This window comes from Corythoichthys intestinalis, chromosome 22 (genome assembly GCF_030265065.1).
Source record: "Corythoichthys intestinalis isolate RoL2023-P3 chromosome 22, ASM3026506v1, whole genome shotgun sequence".
Taxonomy (NCBI): Eukaryota; Metazoa; Chordata; class Actinopteri; order Syngnathiformes; family Syngnathidae; genus Corythoichthys; species Corythoichthys intestinalis.
Window position 1 is genome coordinate 14850120 of NC_080416.1, and position 23803 is coordinate 14873922.

Sequence of the window (23803 nt, forward strand, 5' to 3'; positions counted from 1 at the left end):
AGGAGAAAAAAATGTAAATTTATTAGGGCTGTCAAATGATTAAAATTTTTAATCATGTCATAAGCATTAACATTATTAACATTCTTTCTGTTATAGGGATCCACGGATAGAAAGACATGTAGTTCTTAAAAGACAAATTTGAGTACAAGTTATAGTAATTTTATATTAAAACCCCTCATAATGTTTTCGTTTTAATAAAATTTGTAAAATTTTTCAGTCAAAAAAAATAAACTAATAGCTCGCCATTGTTGACGTCGCCGAGCGGGACGTCACATGGGCTCCCTGCCGTTCTTCCACAGTTTCTTTAACTACGTAAGGTAGTGATTGAAATACACCACAAGGTGTCAATAGCGAGTTTTAAATATATAGAGAGATCTAGCCAACGAGTGCGTTTTGCCCCTCGACTGACGCCGTAGTTTCCGGGTTCATTGTACCTTACGTTCATTTGAGTGTTGACATCACAACGTACGAGACCTTTGATAGTTTTTATATTGTGACTAAATATTGCCATCCAGTGTATTTGTTGAGCTAAAGGAAATGTTTGAATAGAGTTTGACCAAAGTCTGAGTAAGTTTTATGTGTATTTTGCACAGCTATTTTGATTGGGAATGCCAGTTCTGTTTGCAACGAGCGCTTTTCTTTTTGTGAACATTATTTTTTTTGAAAGACAGGAATATTATTTTTGTTGTGCTTTCACTAAATGATACTGTGGCGATTTAACTGTTCCGCCAAAATGCATGATGGGAGGTTGGGCAACCATGACTGTCAATGGTGGCTGCAAATGGTATATGTTCTGCGTTGTGTTCAATAAAGCGTGTTCAGAAAAATATCATTTCCTGTCATTCTTCTCCACATCACTCGCCACAATAGTTGTGTTTGTTGTGAAAGCGTGCCAAAGCTTATGGCAATAAACAGCACACTCCAATGAACGCCTGTGTCCACTCGCATTTCTCTGCCTCTTAGCTCTCAATATGCAAAAAAAAAAAAAAACGGCATCATCGTTATTTGTTTGAGGCAATGCATGAGCGGGTCATTTCCCGCATGCGTTAAATGCGTCAAATATTTTAATGTGATTAATTGAAAAAAATAATTACCGCCCGTTAACGTGATAAATTTGACAGCACAAAAATTTATACTTTTCATTTATTTAAAGCAACACTTGGTAACTTTTCAACTTTTATCAAATATTTTCAGAACATTTGTGATATGTCGACTGACAACTAGATGAATGACACGTGTTTTATATCTTGGGGGGGTCTGTATCGCTTTCAGTGGCACTAATAACCGTAATTTTCGCACTATAAGGCGCACCTGCCTATAAGCCGCCACCCATCGAATTTGGCCCTGCATTTGTTTAGAGATAAGCCGCACTGGACAAAAGCCGCAGCTGCCCTCACTGTATTACGGGATATCAACCGGTAACACTTTATTTGACAGCGGCATCATACGACTAACATAAGACCAAATAAACCACCATGATTGCTTCAAGAAGCTTCAATTGGCCATCACTGCTCCCTTGGGGGAGACAGTCAACCTCTGTTGTCAACACTGCTGTCATCCAACATGCCTCCTAGCATGCATTGCGGCGCTACAGATGTAAATAACAATCAAAATTCATTTTCTGTGCTAATTATTTCTTCAGTTGCTGTTCCAGTTGTTTCATTAATTGCAAGTTATGGTACAGTGGGGCAAATAAGTATTCAGTCAACCACCAATAGTGCAAGTTCTCCTACTTGAAAAGATTCGAGAGGCCTGTAATTGTCAACATGGGTAAGCCTCAACTATGAGAGACAGAATGTGGGGGGAAAAAAACAGAAAATCACATTGTTTGATTTTTAAAGAAATTATTTCCAAATTACAGTGGAAAATAAGTATTTGGTCACCTACAAACAAGCAAGATTTCTGGCTGTGAAAGAGGTCTAACTTCTTCTAACGAGGTCTAACTAGGCTCCACTCGTTACCTGTATTAATGGCACCTGTTTTAACTATATCGGTATAAAAGACACCTGTCCAACAACTTCAGTCAGTCTCACTCCAAACTCCACTATGGCCAAGACCAAAGAGCTGTCGAAGGACACCAGAGACAAAATTGTAGACCTGCACCAGGCTGGGAAGACTGAATCTGCAATAGGTAAAACGCTTGGTGTAAAGAAATCAACTGTGGGAGCAATTATTAGAAAATGGAAGACATACAAGACCACTGATAATCTCCCTTGATCTGGGGCTCCATGCAAGATCTCACCCCGTGGTGTCAAAATGATAACAAGAACGGTGAGCAAAAATCCCAGAACCACACGAGGGGGACCTAGTGAATGACCTACAGAGAGCTGGGACCACAGTAACAATTAAGGCTATTGTCAGTAACACAATGCGCCGCCAGGGACTCAAATCCTGCACTGCCAGACGTGTCCCCCTGCTGAAGTCCAGGCCCATCTGCGGTTTGCTAGAGAGAACTTGGATGATCCAGAAGAGGACTGGCAGAATGTGTTATGGTCAGATGAAATCAAAATAGAACTTTTTGGTAGAAACACAGATTCTCGTGTTTGGAGGAGAAAGAATACTGAATTGCATCCAAAGAACACTATACCCACTGTGAAGCATGGGGGTGGAAACATCATGCTTTGGGTCTGTTTTTCTGCAAAGGGACCAGGACGACTGATCTGTGTAAAGGAAAGAATGAATGGGGCCATGTATCGAGAGATTTTGAGTAAAAATCTTTTTCCATCAGCAAGGGCATTGAAGATAAGATGGCAGAGCAACAAAAGAGACAAAAAGTTTTGTCTGAGGAGGAAAATATAAGGGAGGCTACCGGCCCGGCTTTCATTCTCTAGCATGACGCCCCCCTCAACCAAACTGGTCACCGCTGACGAGTTTGGGTGGGGTGGGGAGAGTTAGCCATAACAAAGCCACACGGTTGCTAACCGTCATATGCTATTGTTTAGCCACATCTGGATTCATTAATTTATTACTATTCATCCTTCACACAGCAGCTGGAAACAGAAATGTTGTTTAATCCATCTGCAGGTGACCGAGAGATTGATTTTTGATTGATTGATGATTTTACGACACTGTGCGGGTTTACGCTGGTCCTCATGGGAAACACAGCACTGGTCCAGTGTGGAGGTTACAGTCACTGAGCACCAACTTCGCCGGCTAGGCCACGTAGTTTGGATGCCAGAGGAGCGCTTACCCCGAACGGTGCTTTATGGCCAGCTCCATCTTGGCTGTCGCTTGGTAGAACGGCCAAGAAAGTGCTATGCAGACCAGGTGAAGGCTGCCATAAAAAAATGTGGTCTTAACCCGATCCAGCTACAAAACCACTGCTGCCCAACGATCCATCTGGCGGCAGCTGCTCCAACACGGCGTCCGCAATCTTGAAGAGGACCGAGGTGAATGACGGACTAGGAAACATCAAAAGAGACATGAAGCCAGTGCCACACCCACACTCCCAGTCAATCTCCTCACCTGCTCTGCCTGTAGCAAGCAGTGTTGATCTCGGATTGGACTTCACAGCCACATGAAGTGGAGTCACAAAAAATAGCGATGGATTGTCATCATCGGAAACGATGGGCAACCTTAACGTAACGTAAAGCGGGTGTGCACTGGTCCTCATGGGAAACGCAGCGCTGGTCCTCATGGGAAACGCAGTCTTCCTTAAGGCAAAACACTACCGCTTTTGTCCACCGGCGTTGCTAAAATCAACCAAAACTAAAAAGTTACCAAGTGCTGCTTTTACATGCTACATTTTAGTCAGAATATTCATTGAAATGGGCATGATTTACAGTCCCTGACAAAAGTCTTGTCGCTTATCCATTTTGTAGAAACAATTGCTAATAACCTGACTTTTAATTATTCAATTGGTTTCAGAAATGGCTCATATGAAAGCTAAGACCCTCCCAAACGATGTTGAATGGACAAAAAAAATTGTTTTTTCACTGAAAAAAGATTTATCATTTAATGTAGACGTAAAGGTCAAATTTTGGCAAGACAAAAGTTTTATCGCCTACATCAAGTAGAAAAATATGTTACATAACATACACGAATTAAGTCGTGGTGCTGTGAGATCAAATTTAATATTTTGTATGACTCCCATGGGCTTCAGCAAGGATTCATACAATTTACTGATGAAGTCATCAGGAACATCAGAGAAAAGAAAGCAGTCTTGCATGCCTCCCAGAGTTCATCAACATTCTTGGGTTTCGTCTCCCATGCTTCCTCTTTCATCCTACCACAGACATGCTCAATGATGTTCATGTCTGGTGACTGGGCTGGCCAGTCCTGGAGGATCTTGATCTTCTTTGCCTTGAGGAACTTTGAGGTAGAGATTGAAGTATGCGATAGAGCACCATCGTGCTGCAGAATTTGTCCCTTTTTATGGTTAGGAATGTAAGAGGCAGCTAAGATTTGTTGATATTTCAATCCGCTTATATTATGTAACATATTTTTGTATTTGAAGTACATTTTTTGTTCAATTTTCACACTACTTTCTGTGGGCGACAAAACTTTTGTCTTGCCAAAATTTGACCTTTATGTCTTCATTAAATGATAAATCTTTTTTCAGTGAAACAAATACATTTTTTAACATTCAACATCATTTGGGAGGGTCTTAGCTTTCATATGAGCCATTTCTGAAACCAATTGAATGATTAAAAGTCAGGTTATTAGTAGGGCTGTCAAAATTATCACATTAACGGGCGGTAATTAATTTTTTTAATTAATCGCGTTCAAATATTTGACGCAATTAACGCACATGCCCCGCTCAAACAGATTGAAATGACAGCACAGGTTCATGTGCACTTGTTACTTGTGTTTTTTGGAGTTTTGTCGCCCTCTGCTGGCGCTTGGGTGCGACTGATTTTATGACCATGAGAATTGTGTAATTATTGACATCAACAATGGCGACCTACTAGTTTATTTTTGATTGAAAATTTTACAAATTTTTAGGGCTGTCAAACGATTAAAATTTTTAATCGAGTTAATTACAGCTTAAAAATTAATTAATCGCAATTAATCGCAATTCAAACCATCTATAAAATATGCCATATTTTTCTGTAAATTATATATATATTCTGTAAAATAAATTGTTGGAATGGAAAGATAAGACACAAGATGGATATATACATTCAACATACGGTACATAAGGACTGTAGTGGGCATTTCACTCTACTGTCATTTAAATCTGTCTATGCTGTCCTCACTCCGAAGCGTCTACTTTTTCCAAAGCTAGACAGCTAGTGAACGACGCCTTAATAATCAGACTTCTTCCTTTTTCATCTGATTTATTAATAAAATGGCCTCAAATCATTGTCCTCTGTAGACCGTCGTAAAACTACAAAAAAATAGTACACAAGCATTGCATTAGCAACAACGTTAGCTTAGCACGCTATAGAGGTTCACTAAACATAAACAAAAAGCGTCTCATACAAAAAATATAACATTTCGCTTACGAACATAATATGTACATTCTTTACAACAACCATACTTATGGACAAATCTTGTCCAAGGATCATATAAGCACAACATTACAACGTAGGCGTCAGCCCGAGATGTCGTGCAGCCATATTGAACTGGCAAGAAGACAATAAACCATGTCGCAAAGCGACCACAAGAGTTCACTGTTATACAGCACAAAAAGCCTTGCTGTAAAACTTACCAAAAGGCAGAATACTGTCTGAGCGGGACATGTGCGTTAATTGCGTCAAATATTTTAACGTGATTAATTTAAAAAATTAATTACCGCGCATTAACGCGATAATTTTGACAGCTCTACAAATTTTATTAAAATGAAAACATTAAGAGGGGTTTTAATTAGTGGTGTCAAATGATTAAATCTTTAATCGAGTTAATTACAGCTTAAAAATTAATTAATCGTAATTAATCACAATTCAAAACATCTATAAAATATGCCATATTTTTCTGTAAATTATTGTTGGAATGGAAAGATAAGACACAAGATGGATATATACTTTCAACATTCGGTACATACAGTGGGGAGAACAAGTATTTGATACACTCACAATGGGAAAACCCATTGGCAGTGTATCAAATACTTGTTCTCCCCACTGTAAGTACTGTATTTCTTTATTATAACAATAAATAAACTATATGGCATTACCATTATTAACATTCTGTTAAAGCGATCCATGGATAGAAAGACTTGTAGCTCTTAAAAGATAAATGTTAGTACAAGTTATAGAAATTTTATATTAAAACCCCTCTTCATGCTTTCGTTTTAATAAAATTGGTACAATTTTCAATAAAAAAATAAAGTAGTAGCCTGCCATTGTTGATGTCAATAATTACTTACACAATGCTCATGGGTGCTGAAGCCTATAAAATCAGCCGCACCCAAGCACCAGCAGAGGCCGGCAAAACGCCGAAAAACACAACAAGTACACCTTTCACTGTGCTGTCATTTTAATCCGTTTGAGCGGGGCGTTTGTGCGTTAATTGCGTCAAATATTTTAACGTGATTAATTTTAAAAATTAATTACCGCCCGTTAACGCGATAATTTTGACAGCCCTAGTTTTAATATAAAATTTCTATAACTTGTACTAACATTTATCTTTTTAAGAACTACAAGTCTTTCTATCCATTGGTCGCTTTAACACACAGGTGTCAAAACGATTCCAGAAAGGGCCAAGTGGGTGCTGGATTTTGTTCCAACCGATACCGCGCAGAGAGTTTAACCAATTAACTTCCTGCTGAAACAAGCAGCACCTGACAAAGTTTAACTGACACAAGTAAAAGATCTGATTGGTGAAAAAGTGTCCTCTTCATTGGTTGGAAAGCAAACCTGCACCCACTTGGCCCTTTCTGGAATCGGTTTGACACCTGTGCTTTAACAGAATGTTAATGTTAATGCCATCTTGTTGATTTATTGTTATAATAAAGAAATACAGTACTTATGTACAGTATGTTGAATGTATATATCCGTCTTGTGTCTTATCTTTCCATTCCAACAATAATTTACAGAAAAATATGGCATATTTTATAGATGGTTTGAATTGCGATTAATTACGATTAATTACTTTTTAAGCTATGATTAACTCAATTAAGAATTGTAATCGTTTGACAGCCCTAGTTATTAGCAATTGTTTCTACAAAATGGATAAGCGACATGACTTTTGTCAGGGACAGTACTTTCGCAGGCCATGCAAAATGAAGTGGCGGGCTAAATCTGGCCCCCCGGTCAGATCTACCGCCACAAATATTTTCTTCAGGAAGGGGACGATTTTTAAATCCGATTTACAGTGCGGCACCATTTTCTTTTACTCCTAGTTCAAACGGATCGGACGTCAATTGCAGTTAGAGGCAAAGTACGACATCTCTGTACTGCCCATCAAAATCTAACGAAGGAAAAAAGACAACAACTATCATCGGCGGTTTGTAAAACTTCTCCAAAAGCATTCCCAAAACGGGTCGATGATGAACGCCGCCCGGCCGCTTTTGTCACTTTGTCAAGCCGGCTGTCAGTCACTCCGTCAGCGTCAAGCAGCCGAGCGCGTGGCGCGCGGAGGTTGAGGCCGCATCAATCACACTCTTGTCAGCCGCAAAGGCCTGTTTGTTTTGGATGGATTACACATATACACACGCAAACACTTTGGGGCACACAAGCCGAGACTATTGAGTCGAGCCTAAATTAACGTCTCCTCCAGCTCATTTAGGAAGGCAAATATTTGCACCTATATGTTCTCTGACTTTCAAGCAGCGAAGGGAGCATCTGCACTCACATAAACACCGCTATAAGCCAGTAGGCGAGTGTTTGGACTCGAAGAAAAAAATAAATAATTTCAAAAGCGAGTGATTTTTTTTTACATTTTTACAATTCAAAAAGTGTCATCACCTTGCAGACGTCATCTGTGCCCAGTTTTGTAGTCTCCCTGTGTCACAGGAGTATCAATACTTTCCCGTCGTGGAACAACAGCGCCCCTCCCTGGCAAAACAGGAGCCTTTAGAAACGTGCGTTTGCTGTAATTACTGGTAAAGATAAGTCTTGTTAATGAAACAGGCAGAGAACCACGAGGGAGGAAGAATGGTGCAAATAAGGACAGAGACTGAAAAATGCCATGCAAAATGTTTGGATCTGTTCACATTTTCCTTCTCTGACGCAGGCATTTTTCTCGGCGCGTGTCGTTCGTGTGAAGGTTGATGAACAGAGGACGGACAGATGGACAGAAGGATGGATGAGAGAGGGAAAGCGACTGCAAACACCTGAAGGAGAGGACAGAAAGGGAGGAGGTGAAAGAGGAGAGAAAAAAAACAACGCGCATCTTGTGAAGAAAGCACACATGCTGAGTTGAAAAGTGGTGCAGTACGACTGAATGGGGATGCATACTAATTCCGACAGCTTGATGTCTATTGGAAGGGCACCGCGTACATTTTTGAAAAGTCTCCCAGACACACAAAAGTGAAGGAGTTTGCTACGTGGGAGGAATTCCGTTCAAGTGTCCATTAGTAGAGTGGCCTAATTGTTTCAACCATAAGCAGATTTTAAGGGGGGCAGGGGGGGGGGCAGCCCACCCCAGTGGCCGAAAAGTGTCATTGCATGTAATTGACTTTCCTATATATATAAAAATTGTAAACTGCAACAGAAACGAATGAAATGAACCAAAAAATATATTCTTCTAGTGGGTCAAAATTATTTTTCGAACAGATCATGTGACTAGCACCTTAGACGGTCATTTGCTTTGCATATAATTTTCATTGAAAAAAATAAATATTAGGGGAGGGCAATTTTATTTTTCAAATGTTTTTTTTTCTTTGATTGAAAATATTTGAAATAATAAATATAATTTTTTGAGGGATTGAATGATTGAGACACAAATGTCCTAACCTGGTTGTTTCAATCAAAGAAAACTTTTTCAATGAAAAATTAAAGTGTTCAAATGCAAATTTTTTAATCTCAAATATTTTTTTGCATTCAAAAACTTTTTCTATGATGGATTTTTTTTTTTTTACATTTTTTTAAGCAACTTATTTTTTGATTGAATAATAAAGACAAAAATGTCCTCGCCAAAATGTGGCCCAAGTACAAATCAACATTACTTCAAAAAAAAGTTGCTTCAATCGAAAAAAAACGACTTCAATCCCAAAATTTAAAAAATTTAAAAATCTAAGAAAAATTGCTTTCACTTGCAACTGTTCAATTTTGCACATCAGATTTTTTAAAAAGAAAAAGTCTGAGCCAATGTTATTTATTTTTATTTTGTTTTTCAAAATATCAACATTTCAGAATATTGTATTTTCTATTTTGAGCAGAATTCTAGCTTTGTTTAGGCTAATGTTCCTATTGTTGAAAGCACAAAAGTGTAATAAACAGTAGCACATTTATATTTTGCATTTTGTTTTCTTACTGTTCCGAAAATGAACCGAACCCTGACCTCAAAACCGAGGTACGTACCGAACCGAGATTTTTGTGTACCGTTACAACCCTACTATAGATGCATGATAAAATAAGTTTCATTAAAATAATACATGCATATTAATGTCCAGACAAAAATTAAGAAAATATCTAATTTATCACTGAAATGTTTATAAACATGGAATGAATATTTGAAATAATGACTTAAGGAAATTCTAAACACATTCAAATATGTTATAAATAAATGAAAAATGGGATGAATTAACACTAAAAACAACTAAAAATTGTTTACATGATTAATAAATACGTATATCAATAATCGAATGAATGACTTCACGCATATACAGTGGGGAGAAAAAATATTTGATACTGTATACTGCCGATTTTGCTGGTTTTCCCACTTGCAAAGCATGTAGAGCTCTGTAATTTGTATCATAAGTTCTCTTCAACTGTGAGGGACGGAATCTAATACAAAGAAACAGAAAATCACGTTGTATGATTGTTAAATAATACATTTGCATTTAATTGCATGAAATAAGTATTTGATACATCACAAAAATCGAACTTAATATTTGGTACAGAAACCTTTGTTTGCTATTACAGATACCAAACGTTTCCTGTAGTCCTTGACAAGGTTTGCACACAATGCAGCCCACTCTTCCATGCAGATCTTCTCCAGAGCCTTCAGGTTTCAGGGCTGCTGCCGGGCAACACGGACTTTCAGCTCCCTCCATAGATTTTCTATCGGGTTCAGATCTGGTGACTGGCTAGGCCACTCCAGGACCTTAAGATGCTTCTTACGGAGCCACTCTTCAGTTGCCTTGGCTGTGTGCTTTGGGTCGTTGTCATGCTGGAAGACCCAGCCACGACCCATCTTCAGGGCTCTCACTGAAAGAAGGAGGTTGTCAGCCAATATCTGGCGATACATAGCCCCATCCATCCTCCCCTCAATACGGTGCAGTCGTCCTGTACCCTTGGCAGAGAAGCAGCCCCAAAAAATGATGTTTCCTCCTCCATGTTTCACGGTTGGGATGGTGTTCTTGGGGTTGTACTCATCCTTCTTTTTCCTCCAAACACGACGAGCCGAGTTTAGACCAAAAAGTTCAATTTTGGTCTCATCCGACCATATGACCTTCTCCCATTGCTCCTCTGGATATTCCAAATGGTCAGTGGCAAACTTCAGATGTGTCTGGACATGCACTGGCTTCAGCAGCGGGACCTTGCATGCGCTGTAGGATTTTAATCCATGACGGCGTAATGTGTTTCCGATGGTTTTCTTCGAGACTGTTGTTCCAGCTCTCTTCAGGTCATTGACCAGGTCCTGCCATGTAGTTCTGGGCTGATCCCTCACCTTCCTCATGCTCAGTGATGCCCCACGATGTGAGATCTTGCATGGCGCCCCAGAACGAGGCAGATTGACCGTCAACTTGAACTTCTTCCATTTTCTGATAATCGCTCCAAAAGTTGTTACCTTCTCACCAAGCTGCTTGCTTATTTTCCTGTAGCCCATCCCAGCCTTGTGCAGGTCTATTATTTTATCCCTAATGTCCTTACACAGCTCTTTGGTCTTGGCCATTGTGGAGAGGTTGGAGTTTGTTTGTTTGAGCATGTGAACAGGTGTCTTTTATACAGGTAAGAAGTTCAAACAGGTGCAGTTACTTCCGGTAATGAGTGAAGAACAGGAGGGGTTCTTAAAAAAGATCTATGAGCCGAAATATTTACTAGTTGATTTCATGCAGTTAAATACAAATTTATTATTTAAAAATTATACAATGTGATTTTCTGGATTTTTGTATTAGATTCCGTCCCTCACAGTTGAAGAGAACTTATTATACAAATTAAAGACCTCTACACGGCTTGCAAGTGGGAAAACCAGCAAAATCGGCAGTGTATCAAATACTTGTTCTCACCACTGTACATTTCAAATTTTGATGATCTAAATATGAATGTTTTAATTGACGGAAACAATCACTGTACATGAAAAGATTCACACACAAACAACTAAAATAACTTCCCACATACACCAATACCAATCCAGTGATCTGCAGTCACCTACTTGACAAATTTGCATACTTTCTACATGCTTTTTGCTCAATTGATCACCTGAGAGCATCTTAACGGCAAATGTTTGATGTTGCTTCACGCTTAATTTTCGCCCTTATTTTCAAAGAGATTAAAAACCGATTACGGCGTGCCTCGCCCCTTTCCGTGTGTGTGCGTTTGAGTTGTGCGGACATGGTGTGCTCTGGCAAAATTGAACTGTCATGGCCAGAATGGGCACTTTGATCATTTCCTGTTCGAAGTGACGGCAAAGGAGAAGGATGAGTTGAATGGAAAGGAAAAGCGCAGTGGACAAAAAAGGTGAATAGTTGGTAGGAAGGAGAAGGGAATGCAAATGAAAGCAGGAAATGCACCTCTGAAAAAAAAATCAAAGCGAAAAACTATGAAAGGGGCAACAAAAGAGTGAAGAAGGGCCGAAAGAAACTCGGGGCGAGCGGACAAAAGGACGGCTGGCTGATGGAGGATAAGGGATGAAAGCCTCCTTTCAGCTCCGCCACCGGGATGTGCTCGCGTCGCACGCCACTTACCCACAATCCACAGCGTGAGATGACTTCCCAGAATTCCTTTCATCTCCAAGTAGCGGTCCATCAGGAAGGAGCCCGGGGAGGGAGACCTCAACACATACACACGCACAAGTGCCAAATACGTTATTGTTGCAAATGGACTTGGGTCAAACTTTCTTTTCATGCTTCCTTTTCTGCTTTCATCACCCTTTGGACACCAAATTCAATGATTTTTGTCTAAATAGAATTCCTCAAATCACTTTGATGGAGTTCCTTGGCAGCAAAATACCACAAGAGGGCGACAAAGTGCCACTTTTGTTGAAATGAAGCTCCTCAATTTACTTTAGTAGAATTCTTTAGTGGCAAAATGCCAGCAAAGCTCTACTATTGTCAAAACGAAGTTCCTCAATTTACTTCATTAGAGTACCTTGGCAGCAAAATGTCACGAGACACTACTTTTGCCTGAATGAAACTCCTCAGTGTTGCCAATTTTGGCAACTTTTTTGAGGACTCAAGCGCCGATTTTTCAAAAATATGTGGAGCAGCATATCAAGTGACTTTTGTGACGTTCCCAGTTAATATTGCAATCTCATTTAGTTCCATTGACGCCAGCACACTTGCAATCTATTTGAACTGTGAGGCCTTCCGGTTCAAATGAATTGGATGTCCAGAACCCCAAATGGCAGCCAAAGAGCTATTCTTAACTCATTGGCTGCCATTGACGACAACAGACATCCAATCGATCTGAATTGAGAGGCTTAGCAGCCACATGATTGGATGTCTATCATCGTCAGTGCTGGCCCTCAGCATAAGCGAGAATAGGCGGTTGCCAAGGGTGCCATCTAGTGAAGGGGGTGCCAAATTGCTTTGAGAGGAAAAAATAACTACGCTTCCCGAATGTTTTCTAACATATAGTACGTTTCAACATGCTGCATGTAAAAAAATATATATATTAATTACCCTAATTTTCGCACTGTAAGGCGCATCTGACTATAAGCCGCCACCCACCAAATTTGGCACTCAAACGGCATTTGTTCATAGATAAGCCGCACTGGACTAAAAGCCGCAGCTGTCCTCGCTGTATTATGGGATAGTTAGACCGAAAGCTATTAACCGGTAACACTTTATTTGACAGCGGCATAATACGACTGTCATAAGACCACATGAACCACCATGAAGCTTTGAACCAATTGGCTACAAAGCTTCATTGCTTCAAGAAGCTTCATTTGGCCATCACTGCTCCCTTGGGGGAGACAGTCAACCTCTGCTGCCACATGCTGTCAACACTGTTGTTGTCCAACATGTTTCATAGCATGCATTGCAGTGCTGCAGATGTAAATAATGATCAAAATTCATGTTCTGTGCTAATTATTTCTATTCAGTTTTCTTCAGTTACTGTTCCAGTTGTTTCAATAATTGCTACTTATGGCATTTGGCAACACTTTATTCGAGAGCGGCTCCGCAGTAAGCCGCACAAACCAAATTTGACATAAAACGGCATTTGTTCATAGATAAGTCGCACTGGACTATAAGCCGCAGCAGTCCTCACTGTATTATGGGATATTTACACCAAAAGATATAAACCGGTAACACTTCATTTGACAGCGGCGTCATAAGACTGTCATTAGACAATCATAATTATGACATGACACTGACATGAGCAATGAGCATCAATGAATGCTTGTAACAGATGCATGCATTAAAATGGGTCAGGGGTTAAAAAGGTGAGAAGGGTGTGGAAGAAACAAGTTCCGTTACACTGTACAACTAGGACTATCTCAAACGACTAATTTTCTCCCGATTAGTGAGCCGACTATTTTTACGATTAGTCCAATAATCTAATCTTTTTGGGTTTTTTTGGTTGCTTTTTTTACTAGTTTAGCAATGACATTTTTGATGACACTTATTAATTCACAAAAATATTTTGGAAGACTTAAATTCTTTATTAAAGCACAAATAAACATGTAAATAACAACAATAAATCACATAAAAATTTCAAAATCATAAAAAATTAGGTCAAATGCTGTTAGCATCAACTAGTGCAAAAGAATGGAACGTAAACAGAAACAGATTCAGAACACTGACATCAACTTTCCAACATGATTCAAAACAATTCTTCCAAAAAATATCTAGCATTAATATTATAGTACACTACTATATACTGTATAATAGTAGTATAATAATAATTCATTGCCAATCAGATTTTTCATAAAGGGTGTCATTTTAAAGCTATTCTTAGTGTAGAATCTGAATTCTGAAGTATGTGGGATTAACTCCAGAAATCGTTATTTACATGATGAACATGGCGTGCTTTTATTTTGAAATATTCACCAGAAGTACATTGGCTAAACTGCTAAAAGTAAGCTTTATACTCCGCAAAACAAGCTCTTTTTGTCATTACATGTGGTGTCAGTGATCTTTTTTTTTTTTTTCGTTTCCAAATGCTGTTAAACAGCGATTTTTCATGTTTGAAGTGTCAACTTTTAACCGCAAGTTTGTGTTTTGGAGAAGACTGCCAATGTTTTATAGCAGGCTAAAGTGGGTTGCCTTTTTTCCCCATTAGCCTCAATGTAGCATTGCTAACAGTGTTTATTTTAATATAGATGTTTCCTTATTTTGCATGTCTGAACTTTAATTCTACGGGGTGTTGATGACCAATAAACATCTGTGAAAGGAACTGAAGTCTCATATGGCATCAGCACGCACGCACAAATGTATGCACACACGCACGCGGCGATAAAACGCAGCTGTGAAAATTACCACCTTCATTTTTATTTACCGTGCGATAAATAGACTCATTGCATATCGCGACAGGCTTAGCAACTTCAATAAAACATGTCATTAGTTAGTTATTTAGATTGACTTATGATCTGCTAGCTTGTAATTGTCTCCTGTTGTCTTCCAAAATTACAACTGGGCAACGGCGCTTGAGGTGTATGTTCACAGCCGATGTGCAGCCAAGCTTGGCATTGAAGAGATAGGACACAAATGTGTACCCTCCTTTGTTTCGTTGAAATAAGTCAATGTTTTGGCCACTCTGGTGCGCTTTTTTGGTTTTGTGCCGCTTTCCCCGCTTGCATAACAAGCGTCCGACATTAAAAAAATCTCCTGACCCTCCCCACCCCTTAGAAATTTTTTCGTCGGCTCTACACAATTGACGTAGGTCACCCTTTTTGACTTCAAAACGGTGAATTTCGCCGAAAGGTGAGAGATTTTCATGCCTCAGATGTTATTTAGTGTTATCCGTCAAATTATCTCACTTTTGAATGGATGTAAAAGATCCGAGCTGGACATAAATGGAGTTAGTGACATAATTTGCCAGATGACATCTGTCGTAAGCATTCAGTAATGCCCATGATGCTGTCATGTCATAATTATGACGGTTTTATGACGCCACTGTCAAATAAAGTGTTACCTATTAACCCAAATAAATCAATACATAAGCCACACTGGACTATAAGCCACAGGATTCAAAATGAAGGAAAAACTAGCGACATACAGTCCGAAAATTACGGTATTTTCAAAATGACTTCTGGTGTAAATCCGTGACCTCGAGTCAGATCACAACCTGGTGCCCTGAACCTTTTAATGCTCTTGTTTTGTTCCTCTTCAGCTCTTGTTGATTATCGTCAATGGCACCAAAAGAGTTAAGGCAGACGGATGTGCACAGGCCAGGTCAAGTGAATGTCTGCCACCTTGGAGGACGGCAGAAGGGCATCCGACTAACTTCTCAACTCGCTCAATCACCGGGCGACGGAGAACAGGAGGCCCGAGAGAGCGAAAGAGAGAAATAATGACGATGGCGACAAGGCGAGACGGATGGCGAGAGGTTAAAGATTCCGATAGACGGGCGGGAGAGCGGCAGGCATTAAAAAGAATGGTGTGGGCTCGCCAGGGCGGCAGCATTGTTTAATCATTGGGAAACAAGACGGTGGGAAAAGGGGCAAAATGGAGGCGGCTAAATGAGGAAAGAGTGACAGATAGGACCGAGCGAGAGATGTGCGGAATGAGAATGAAGGGAAAGCAAAGGAGGATGTATGGCGCTCTTTATTCCTTTTTCGGTGCTGGACAGCAATGAAGGCGGAAAGGGAAGACACTTTAAAAGATTTGAGACTATAATTCACACACGGAAAAATTATCATTAATGGGATTGTCCAAACCTCCAGACACTTTGCAAAAAGTTGAAGACTCTACATCAGAAGTCGGACAACTTTTAACTTTTAAAGGGAGACAATTTTTTTTTCATGCACCAAATGTTCTTCATAGAACACATTACAGAAAAAAAAAACTTGTGATGGATGACCAAAGGAGTGTCACTCTCAGATTCACAATTTCAACCTATTCTCAAATGTTTGCAGGGCTGCGTTTCAATCGCGGTTTAAATGAGCCCTCGCTCACTTGCCCTAGCCACCGCCCCCCGGGGGAATCCCCGCCGCCATCTTAAGGGCCGTTCCAATTCCCAAAACAGCGAAGTGAACTTGGTGAGATGGACCCTCAGAGGGCTGGCTCAGTGATCGAGTGAAAAACAATGGTCACTCCGTAGCTCCCTGTATCCCACAACGCATTGCAATGGTGCACGGAAAATATGTCCATGCGGTGGTGATAATAAAGCTCAAACACCGTTGGCTGCTGTATATATACCACCAAAGAAGAACAAAATGAATTAAGCTGCCAGCACGGTATTTTAATGTTCTACCAAACTGCCTTTCGAATTGTAAAATTCATCATTGCTGTTAAAAAATAAAAAAAATTTGACTGTATGTGGCAGTTATGGCAGAACAAATGGAATCACAATAGTGCCAAAATAAAAAAAAATAAAAAAACATGAATTAATAAATAAATATAAAGAGAAATAAATGAATAAATAATAATAAAGTAACTTTTTTATTGACTTTCACTTTTGCCATAAAAAAAGAATATTTTTCATTGATGTTTCTATTTCGCCTATCTTTTCTATTTTGCTTTTAACGAAAAAAAAAATGGTCTGCCAATCAAATGGCATTGGGAGGGACTGAAAGTAAACTTCAAATAGGTTAAATCAGTGCTTCTCAATTATTTTCTGTTACGCCCCCCCCAAGGAAGACGTAAATGTTTCGCGCCCCCCCCGAAACTCTGCCGCCACTGTAAATAGTATAATTTGTCTATAATATTACTATTACAAGTACGCCACTGCCTCACATTGTATCCTTTTTTTCTATTAGAGAAAATAACAGAGATCAACTTATAAAGTATAACTTTATTAACATTGTTTTGTTTGTAACAGAAAAGACTTAACGCGCATCATTTTGCCTGATTTTTTTTAAAAAAGTCACATCCAAACTGTAAAAATACACTCAAGGTATCTTTTTTACCATTTGATACTGAAAAATAAAATAAGTAAATAATAACACATTCAAATTGATTAGAAACATTAACTCATGAGGACAATATGCCAAAAAATTTGACCGAAAAAACAAAACTGAATAGAAGAAAAAATAGTGTCTTTGGACAGAAGGACAGTTTTTATTTTCGCTGCTCGCTGCTTACAATATCACCTCCAGTTTGGTATGGGGTTATTTTGCACTGAGCATGCTAATAGTGCTCACTGGTTTACTGATATAACGCTGACAAAGCGGGACGATTCTTGGCAATATTCGGCACGTTTTCGCTGAAAAACAACCAAGCGGCTTATCAATGAGATTGGGGTCTAATGTCTTTAAATGGCGTCTTAATTTATTTGGCTTCCGGCTGTCCGCTATAATCATTTTTAGACACAGTAAACAGTGGTCTTTCCTCATCTACCACTGTATTAAATGTCAAAGCCAGAAGGCAAACGGCCCGAAAAAAGCGCATTCTCGGTGGCCGAGGGAGAACAGTTGGCGAGGGCGGTCGTCGTGACGATCCCAAGCCGAAAATGGCACTTCTCGGGCGGACACGTGAGAACCGGAGAAGACAGTGGGTCGCTGCGTGAGTCCGGCCGGAAAACGGCTTTCGAAAACGGCGCACAGCTCTCCAGCTCTTCATGAGTCTCTTCCGTGTGCTCTTGCTTACTTCAAAAATACTGTGCGCACTTTGAAAATGAGAGCGCCACTGCCACCCACTGAGTGGATGTGCAAGTACACTTTATTCCAGTACGGCAAAGAAAAACAAAACAAAAAAAAAAAGCATGTTCCCCGAGGTCACACGCGCCACCCCTGGCATCGCTCTGCGCCCCCCTGGGGGGGCGCGCCCCACTATTTGAAAAGTACTGGGTTAAATGCATTCAAACAACAAATTTGTCTACAAATTATAAGGTATCGACAAATAAATAAAGAATTGCCCAAATAAATTTTGATACAAAACTAATAATTTGATAATTCCCAGGTACCCACGTATTGCCATCAAGCGCGGAATACGTCTCCGGCTTATTTACATGAGTCGCCGTGCATATTTGCGATGTAGAATAATGGTGCCACCAGGGGGTAGCCAGGCCTGGCCACGGCTCCCACCAATGAATTTGTTGGCCACCCCACGCGCCAGTATAATGTTAGATTGTAGTAGCTGCGGAACTCAAAATGTTGATTGGACTATCATGGACTATGCACATTAATACAATATACTAGCGTACAAAATAAAATATAACACAATCAACAAAAGTATTGCAGTAGGTGTGTCCTGAAGTCAATCTGACAGTTTTCTACTAGCCTGTTTTTTGCTACAACATAGTAAAACCTGAAATTAAGGCTTTTATTTTTTGGTGTGCCACCTCAAGGTTTTAAGTGGCCCCATTTGTCCACCCCTATGAAGAATTTCTGCAGGTCCCACTGATTTGGAATTGGCAGTATAGACCCCACTCACCAACGTCACACAATGACGTGTCGCTGTATCCGGCCACCATATTGTCTGTCATTGTTTATCCATATTCTCAATGGTTTCAATTTGTCGTGCAATTTATAGTGCAATTCATGGAAGCCCCGGTGCTTTCAGACGCTGTAAACTCATTGGATGTGTTGCATAAAAGGCGTTATGTGGAAAAGCTTCGGTCGATCCATTCGCCAGATCCATATTTGATGCCTAAATCGATATTTTTCAACCCGCTGTCTTCGCCGTCTCTGCCTGACATCTGCTACCCTGATATTTACAACTATCTTGTCCACAGAAACTCAGCGTATTCTCACAAAAGTTTGAAAAACTTTAACAGCAGCACTCCAAGCAACATTACCCCGTGTGACCCTATACTTACAATTTTCTAAAATGGCGACAATCAGCAAAAAAAAAAAAAAAAGTTGACTGCGATGGCCGACGCTTCAAGGATAGGTGGATATTGGATTATTTCTTCAATAAAATACGCAACAACTGTGTCTGCCTCATTTGCAAAGAGACAGTCGCTGTTTTCAAAGAGTTTGATGTGACGCGATATTACCAAACAAGACACGCTAACATGTACAACATTACAGGGAAGATACGCAGCGAGAAATTAAAGCAACTTGAAGCTAGTTTAATTTCACAGCAGCAGTATTTCGCAAGAGCCCGAGTGTCGAAAGAGAATGCCACAAAGACGAGATTGTTGAAATTATGAATTAAAAAAAATAATATTAAAGCAAATGTGACACACAGAAGGGCTTGCTAAAATTTGTTTAAATATATTGTTCTATGTAAATCAGCCAAGGTACCCCCCCCCACCCACCGCATTTTTACCACACCAAATCTGGCCCCCTTTGCAAAAGGTTTGGACACACCTGTTTAACTGATGATCCGTAGACGAGGCCAGCTTCTTTCAATTGGTACCAGTTAAATATTATCCAAAAAAAAAAATGATGGTGGAAGAAATAAGCATCTTGAATTTGAAACTGTATGTTGTCGGCGATTAGCCTCGCAATGATCTTAATTGTGGTTGTCAGCCCAAAACCCTCTAAATATATATTAAATGCATCTTACCAGATATAAAATGACTACTACATAGTCTGTGGTGATCGTTTGGTGCCCAGTTTTCTCGTCGAATTGCAGCAGTCCATCTCGCTCTCCTCTCCGGGTCTCTCGGAATACGGTAGAACTTCAAGTCTCTCCGTCTATCTTCTCTGTTACTGCAACCAACCACCACACACGCCTTCACCATTTTGATTATTAATGTTAACGAGCAGAAAAACACGCCATAATAGGAGGAATTTACGTAGCGGTAATGCGTAAACACGACGAGATGACGGACAATATGGCGCGGAGGCGTGGTTGTGACGTCATGTGAGTGGGGTCTATAGCGCTACTCCAAAACCTTGTGGTTGTTTCATGATTTTCTTGCCTGTGAGTGAACGACGGCAGGTGTGTTCCATTTACGTCTTTTGCTCCCCCTCCGCCCGCTTTCCCTCCGCCCTCCAAGTGGCCTCCGTGTGACGTCATAGCAAGTGCTTAGGGCAAGTGAGCGAGGGCAACTCAAACCGTGATTGGAACGCAGCCCAGAAAAACTCACCTACTCGCTTTTTTGTGCTCAGGCCAGTGCCCTGTCTAACATAAAAAGTGCTGCTTTTGCACCATCTAGAGGCATGAAGATGCCAATGACGTTATTCTAAGAGAAAAGGAGCTTTCTATGGTTTTGCATGATATAAAAATACTTATTTTTTATGTTTAGCTGGACAGAATGGGATACATTTCCATAGATAACATAACCGGACCACCATTTTGGGTTTCACTTCATCTTTTCATGGCAGAATTTTCCGTTTTCTTTTTTCATTTGCATGACTAACTTCTGCCAAAAGTTGACTCAAACAAATAATATTTCAAATGAAACAAGCTAAAAACATCCAACTTCTTGTGAACTGTGTTCCATATGTCCACATTTGGCGAGCAGAATATGATCGTCGGGATCATAACCATGCGGGAGATCATTTGGAAACGAGTTGCACTCAATGTTGATTCCAATCCTCGTTTAGGAGCGAGGCTCCCCGAAGAGTGATGGATGTTAAATGAGATGCACAGCGGGGTGATTATGGATCATCGCGTGCAATGTGTGAAGATGGAGACGGACGGTAAGAGAAGAATTCTTTGGGAGAAGAATTCCGTCATACATACAATATGTCCTTATATAGTACAAGCAGCACCATTAAATGACGTCAACAGAACTTAAAATTTCAAATCAGCACAAACTATATTTTAAGTTCTGTTCACTCAGAAATGTCAAGTTTTGTCTAAAACTTAATCACTAAAGTTAGTAAAACTCATTTTTATCAAGTGAACGGTGCTAATTTGATGAATTTTGAATACTCAAAATAACAAGTTTACTGATAAAAACTTGAAAAATCCTAAATTAGCACAACTTTTAAAGCAACACTAGGTAAATTTTCAACCTTGATAAAATATTTTCATAACATTTGTGATATTATGTCGACTGACAACTAGTTGAATGGCACCTCTTTTATATATTTACTTGCTGGCGTGACGCCCCAGAACCGAACTCGTCAGGTGGGGTGGGAGGTTTGGCCACACTAAGTCTACACTAGGACAGATAATTTTGTCCAGGGAATTTTGCCGACTATTTTTATACCAGTCAAGGCCGGCCCAGCCTATACGCAGACTATGCAGCTGCTTAGGGCCCCTGACCACTAGGGGGCCTCCAATCTGGCAACCTCATTTTATACATTGTTAATAGAGCATTGTGAATAATGTGGCGCGCATTGCCGTTTATCTATGCAAACATCCGTTTACTACAGTTTGCTTTATTTGACTTTCGTGAGTTTTGATACTTGATTACAAGCTTAAAAAATAAAAGTTCTTCATTAACTTCTTTCTTTTCCTCTTTTGGAAAACGGTTTGGCGCCATCCACTGAAAGTACTGACAATCATTTGGGGTGAGAAATTTGAAGTAAGGAGTGCAACAAAATCTGATTAATATACAAAATATGGACCCTTGGGTTGGATTGCATGTATGGGTTTCACAGTACACTGTGACGAAATGGTGGGCCAAAAATATGGGCCCCTTGGCATTATTTTGCTCAGGGCCCCCAAATAGCCTGGGCCGGCCCTGATACCAGTCCACACTTGATTTAAGGTGCATTTAAGGGCCTCCCCGCTTCTGCAAGGTATGCCTGCATTTCCGTAAACTACGCATGGGTAAAAAGGAGAAACCTCATGTGTCACGTCATCGCCCTGCGCGGTTTACCTCTGAAACGGAAACTAATTCCTAGCCAGCGGCAAATTTCAAAATTGCTACTCCTTCTAGACTGTCATTATTTTGTAATCACTGTTTTTTTTTCGTGATCGCAAATAACATCACACAGGAGGGAGAGTGGAAGGGAAAGCACGCTTTGCGTTTACGAGCAGGCGCCGTGTTGTGATTGAAATAAATCTTTATAAAACAACGGAAGCCTGACATCATTACTTGGGATGTTACAATCCATACTCACTTGCGCTCTCACCACTTGGAAAATAACAAATAGAAGCATATGGTGTGGCGCTGAGTATATTTTCTGGAAGCAGCAACCAGGACTGCTTCTGCATTAAAGTGGCGATCCTGGAAGTGGCAACAGTTTCGACAGGCAGAAATGTCTGGGGAAAAAACTGATCGCGCGCCTCTTTGACTGGAGGTACCACGCAGGTCACTTTTCAAGGTTTAATTTTCCTCTACGCATTTTTATATACGGTACTCATGTTCGGTCGGCAGTGAGTTGGGAGAAGCCAGCCCAGAAGCTGGCTGATCGGAGACAACTCGGGAGACGAGCTTTGTAAAAAAACGCTCATCTCCACCTCATCCGCGATGGGAGGACCCCAAGTGGGCACTAAATTTAAGCATTAATTATTGGTAATTAATTATTATTAATTATTGTTTAATTTCCAATGTGTTCAATTAAATTGATGTCTATCATCGTCAATGGCACTGAAAAAGCATGTTTATTTCATAATACACGCGGTATTTTATGCTCCTGAATGATATGGACCGCTTGGCTGTGTGCGGAAGTGATTGCTATATTTATTTAGTTTTTTTAATCCTGCGCCATGAAAATGAGTGACTTCCGGCTTCCATCTTGCATTGAGGAGGAGGGCGCTGTGATGTGTACGGGTGAAGGCGTCCTCTTCACTAAACAGCGGTACTGTTATGTATGAGGACTAAGGTTTCAGGTGATTTTGCGGATTAATACGTTTATTTTTCGCATCACGCCAGCCAAACGGCTGCAGAAAAATCTTGCTTTGTGAAGGAGAGGCGTGTGCGCCTTTTTGGAGTTTCAAAAGGTTCCCAATCACCGTGGATACTGGCCAAAACAAGCCCTACTACTGTGGGACCATTGGACTTACGAGGAAGTGAGTAAACATCTTGTTTTGTATTATGTCAAATACGAATACGATTACAAAGTAAACACTACAAACTTTCTTTAAATAAAGGACTTGATCATTGATAGGCATATAAAAAGCTCTCCTCATGCACATTAGCTGCATGTCAGCTGCACAACAACTGCAGCCGCCCTCCTCCGGGGAACGAACTGTAAATTGCTCTCCGCCGGGCGGTTTGCCAATCCACAGGGACAATCGACAACCTAGTCGTCATGTCAAATAATCCGGGCTAGTAATGTGTGATTTTCCGCTTGGAAGACTTTGAAACATCACTCGGTTCGGGTTAGCATGTCGGTTAGCTGTCACGCCTCTTGGTTTGTTTACATTCTCCGAAGCCGGGGAAGGGAAATGACATATGTCCGATTTAGGTGTCATAAAATATCGTTCCGGAGGTGCGACAGTAAAGGTGAAGTCGACAGTTTTGACCATTATGGAGTAATTTTGCCATGTCGTCCTGAATAAGTGCATTTTTATTATTTCATATTCCATTTAGCACAAGACTGTTATTTGTCATGACCATGCCATTTATTTAGCAATTGTGGAAAATACTTTGATAAAAAGAATATCCTGAAAAAATATTGCAGTAAAGAGACAGAAACA